Genomic DNA, 6,000 nt, shown 5'->3' with positions numbered 1-6,000 from the left:
AAAATTATGCCATTGTAGAGAGGGAATGTTTGGCCATTAAGTGGGCGCTGGATGCCCTGAGGTATTACCTCCTGGGGAGAAAGTTTAAATTGATCACTGACCATGCTCCCCTTACATGGATGAAAATCAATAAGGACAGAAATGCTAGGGTTACCTGATGGTTCCTGTCTCAGCAAAATTTTGTGTTTGATGTAGAAGGAAATTATTGGGAAATGCAGATGCCCTGTCAAGGGTGCATTGTATGATGGCCACAAATGCCCAGCCCTCCAGTCTGGAGAAGAGGGGGGGGGGAATATGTAAGCCGATGGCTGGTCAGGTAATGGAGGGGGTGTACATCTTACCCAGACTACTCAGGTGGGTGAGATGAGAAAACTCTAGCAATGTTTGTTCTCAGCAGACAGCTTTCGTCTGCTGAGCATTTTGGTCATTCCACCCCCCTCCAGTCCACACTTTGGGGATGTACCGGCAGCGACTCAGCTGCAGAAAGTCTCCTCGTCAAGGAGGCTTAAGAAGCCAGCTCCAGCAGCAACACTTTGGCAGAGCTTGGCTGGACAGCAGACAGAGAGGTCCTATTTTTGGAGCTGTGTCCTGAATGATTCTACTGCCTTTTTGACTTCTGTTATCCTAGGTGAGGTAACCTGTTCTATGTTTAGTTAGAGCCTAGCCGGGCAGGTATTTATTTTTGTATTGTTTGTCGCTGCACTACCTTTTTTGAGTGAAAATAAAACTCTACTGTTGTTTTGGACTAAAGAAACTGGACTTGTGTGTCTATGCCACCCCACCTAGTAACCCCAGACCCTGACAATATATATATATATATATATATATATATATATATATATATATATATATATATATATATATACACATATATATATATATATGCATCCCCATACACAGAAATATAATAAAGATACGGGTGTCCGAAAAAATTAAACCATATAAATTTGATACCAAAACATAGAATACAGGTGATATGTCATTTTGGCTCAAGAGAGAACACCAAAAAAACAAAGCCCATAAGAAAGTTGTGCAAATAAAATTTTTTTCTCCAATTCCACCCCATTCTGATTTTTTTCCAGCTTCCTAGTACATTGTACCGATTAATAAATGGTACCATTATGAACAACAATTTATCCCGCAAACATTAAGCTCTAATATGGCTCTGAGAATAAAAAAATAACAAAATTATGGGGTTTGGAAGCCGAGGAGTCAAAATCGAAAAATTCATCCAGTGGTAAGGGGTTAAGCAAATAATTTATCTTGAAGAGACTACCGGTATATCACATTTTTTTATTCATTAAAGTCAGAGGAATAAAGCCTTTTTTCTAGCCTGTTTATATTTTCTGATTGCAGATATTTCATTCTAGTTTCTGTACCTGATCATAGGGGCAGCCATTGCACCCAAGCTTCTCCTCTGCACTGTGAAGAATATTTAGTAATATTCTTTACAGCAGAGTCATGGCCATAGGCAGCAATAATCTGTAGCCAATTTATTGAGGTCTATGGGATAGTTTTCTAGAAATGCATCTTGGAGGGAGAGTGACGTCATTTATAGTCAGTAGTGGATGCAATGATGGGTGTCATGTGCTGATATGCATAGATCTGTGATCTTCTATTGTAATACTGTCAGTGATGTAAAGGAGGTGACTGCTCCAAAGAAAAGAAAGCACATACAGAATTGGCAAGTGTCAGTCTATTGTTAAATTAGGATAAAAATGTCATTAAAAAGAAATAAGTTTAACATGAAAGAAGTTTAACCCTTTCCTGACTTTGGCCATACAATTACAGTAGAAGTGCATTATTTAAATATGGTGGCAGTTTAGGAGCTAAGTGTCCGCAATAGTCACTGTATCTCTGGATTGCTAAATTATACATTAACCTCTGCCCCCCCCAATCATAACCAAGATGCCATTTTGGGGTGAACCACCAGCTCCTGGAACAAGGTCCAAGGTCAGCGATCCATTGCATGGCCGCCAGGTGCCTATTGTAGTGTATAAGTTCTATCACAGGCTGTTCTAGACATCCTGTAATATAGTGGAACCTAAGTAATTTTACAAAGCATTGGCATACAAGTCATTCCCCAAAATGGCCTCACAAAAAGACACCTTATGCATCCCTACATAAAACCTACAGAGGTTTATATGGTTTTTAAGATAAATAAATTAAATAAATACATGAACATGATTTTGACTGTGCTTGTACTTATGTTTAACTGGCCCTTCACATCACATTTTGATCATCCATTTAACAGGTCCATTTTATGGATATAAAAAACTGATCTATGTCCTGTTTTTTTTTTTCTAGGAAAATTCAACATTTATGTATCCTAAATAAAAATTAACAGAATATAAGGTTTTTTTTTATTTAACAGTGACTGTGTAAATGTAAGGCACTTGCGTCCATTTTCATGTTTTTTTAACATCTGTTTTTTTGCAGATGTAAAACGGATCCGTTAAACAAATGACCATAAAGTGATGTGGATGGCCCCTAAAATGCATATGTTCATAATTCCACAAGATACTTCACACCTGTCCGGTACAGCCAGCAAGCTCTGTTCAAGCCAAGCAGAACCCTATTCTGTAGTGATGAGATGTGACAACTCTGGAGCATTGCTGTCTACGGATAGGTGCTTCTGGCTTGACAGATAACCTAGATCATGTCTTATGACAGGCTCTTCGTATACTTATTTCCAAGGTCTCACTACCAGTTGGATCTCCACAAGAAAAATCGAGAATTTATCTAGTCATTCAGGGATGCTGCAATTCCTGCGGTTACGACTTGACCTTCAAATACCCTATGCTGTAAAACTTTGCCAAATCCCATAACATGCTATGATATCAATGAATAACACTCAATTCTATGCGGTGGTCTCTTACTCCGAGGACTATGTGCAGCTCTGGAAGGCTCTGGTCTAGAAAGATGCTGCAATTGAAAAGCAAAGATGCTTTTCCATGTCCACTCCTGAATTATCATTTATGTTTTATGATATATTATCATCATATAGTACATTCTAATTGACATAAAGAATATTAATGAACTTTTAGATACTTTGCTGCAGCAGAAACGCAAAGGAAGATGTTGCATTTTACAATGCCAACAAAGTTAATGATATTTTGTTTAATCTCATCTACACATTACGGAAAAAATCTTTGGAAAACGCAATATGCTAATTTTAGCTTCAGAATAATGAGTGTTTCCCTATTTATTTAACAGGAGAAGTAAAAATGGAAAGGAAAAGGCAGCAAAAACTTAAGAAATGGAGTCTTGTGAGGGTGGCTCGGTAGAAGCAGTGATGTGGACAAAATCAGTCAGAGACAGGTACACAAATTGTACAGCAAAAACTGGTTTATTTAAAAACAGCAAAATAAATAAACCTTCACATTAGGCACAGGATAAGCAAAAGAAAATACAGCCTTATTAATTTCAGGCAAAAAATAACCTGCTCGTCTGAGCGCTAACTAAACTGAAAATACTAACTGTGCATGTGGCTTACTACCACTACCAAATTTAAGCTAAGGCCCCACGTAGCGAGTCACAGCAAAAAAGTGCTGTGGGAAAAGCCATGGTGGAAGTGCATTGCAATGTTTCTCGCAAAGCTTTTCACAGAAAGTCCCTAAGTCCCTAACATGTGGATGCCTTAATGTGTGTGTGTAGGAGAATATATTTATTTTTATACTTATTCTAGAGAAAGGGGGAGAGGTTTTGAATTTTTATGTATTTGTTTTGTATTTTGAACATTTTTTAAAGTTTTATATTACTATTTTATTTACTCCCTCTCAGAAACTTTAGGGTCTGTTCACACAGAGTTTTTTTGCAGGTGGATTTTGACGCGGAATCTGCTTCAAGATCCGCCTGCAAAAAAGGCTCCCATTCACTTCAATGGAACATATCCTTAAAGAGGACCTTTCAAGTCCAAAGGGCACATGCGGTGTAATATACTGCTAGAAAGCCGGAAGTGTGCTGAATTCAGCGCACTGTTGGCTTTCCTGTTCTGTGCCTCCTGTGCTGTTACCGTAGCTCATCAATGTCTAGAAGGGCGTTTCTGTCAGTCTGTCAGGAACTCCCCTCCTCACAGTAGTATCTATTGTGCGGTACTGTATGAGGGGGCGTTCCTTACCACCCAGCCATGACACTGAGCGATGAGGTACGCCCCCTCCCCTATCAGGAATAGTGACGCTGCTGTGAAGAAGGGCGTTCCTCAAGACTGTCAGAAAGGCCCTTCTGACAATGAAGAGCTACGGCAACGGCACCGATAGCTTTTCAGCAGGGGCACAGAATGGGAAAACCGATAGTGCGCTGAATGTATTATACCGCATGTGCCCTGAGGACGTGAAAGGTCCTCTTTAAACTGCAATCTGTGGTTTGCTTATTCTATGGATTACAATACTACTGTATTGCCGTCTATGGTAATATCAGTGTATTGCCACACGTGTAGCTTAGTGCTTCTTGACCCCTTTAAAGAGGTTGTCCAGTTTCATACAAATATTAATATGTTAATTATAATTTATATTTAGTTCTTATTATCTTACATACTTTCAGTATCAATTCTAGAACTAAATTTGCTCTCATTCATTCCGCTTACTTCCAGTGAATAAAAATCAGTTCATGGTCATGTGATATATGGTCCATGGTCATGTGATGGACACACAGGTGCACTGCTCGTTACCAGGCAGATGTCTGATTATTGTGCTGTGACTGTAACAAGCTGTGCACCTGTGTATTACATGACCATGGACTGTACATCATGTAACCATAGACTATACATCACATGACCATGGACTGATTTTTATCCACTAGAAGTAAATATTGAATGAAAGTAAGCAGAGTTCTAGAAAACCATGAGGAATTGATTCAGAAGATATATTGGAAAATTGTAGAGCTTTTCAATATACTGTCTCTTAATAATTGTCTGAAATTGGACAACCCCTTTAAGACCTTGATCTCTCCAAGTAGCAATAACTCCTACTCTTCATGAACTCGAAGGCACTTCATATCTGTACAGACACAGACACTGGCTGATGACTAGTTTGTGCCGCTTTCTATGTACTACCTTCTTTTGTGAAGAATGACTGAAGGGTTGTACAAAACCGCCCCTTTTCCCCTTATTCTACAGCTACTTCACATAGATTGTAAGCTCTTGTGATCACGTCCTGCACTATCTGCCATTCTGTAAAGTATGATTTTGTCTGTACATGTACAGTGTTGGCCAAACGTATTGGCACCCCTGCAATTCTGTCAGATAATACTCATTTTCTTCCAGAAAATGATTGCAATCACAAATTCTTTGGTATTATTATCTTCATTTAATTTGTCTTCAATGGAAAAACCACAAAAAGAATTGTCAAAAAGCCAAATTGGATATAATTCCACACCAAACATAAAAAGGGGTGGACAAAAGTATTGGCACTGTTTGAAAAATCATGTGATGCTTCTCTAATTTGTGTAATTAACAGCACCTGTTACTTACCTGAGGCACCTAACAGGTGGTGGCAATAACTAAATCACAATTTCAGCCAGTTGAAATGGATTAAAGTTGACTCAACCTCTGTCCTGTGTCCTTGTGTGTACCACATTGAGCATGGAGAAAAGAAAGAAGACCAAAGAACTGTCTGAGGACTAGAGAAGCAAAATTGTGAGGAAGCATGAGCAATCTCAAGGCTACAAGTCCATCTCCAAAGACCTGAATGTTCCTGTGTCTACCGTGCGCAGTGTCATCAAGAAGTTTAAAGCCCATGGCACTGTGGCTAACCTCCCTAGATGTGGACGGAAAAGAAAAATTCACGAGATCTTTCAACGCAAAATTGTGCAGATGGTGGATAAAGAACCTCAACTAACAACCAAACAAGTTCAAGCTGCCCTTCAATCTGAGGGTACAACAGTGTCAACCCATACTATCCTTCGGCATATGAATGAAAAGGGACTGTATGGAAGGATACCCAGGAAGACTTCTTACCCAGTTTGCCAAAACTTACCTGAGAAAGCCAAAAACGTTTTGGA

Source organism: Leptodactylus fuscus, chromosome 2, assembly GCF_031893055.1.
Source record: "Leptodactylus fuscus isolate aLepFus1 chromosome 2, aLepFus1.hap2, whole genome shotgun sequence".
Lineage (NCBI taxonomy): Eukaryota > Metazoa > Chordata > Amphibia > Anura > Leptodactylidae > Leptodactylus > Leptodactylus fuscus.
Note: the sequence above shows the minus strand (reverse complement) of the source record.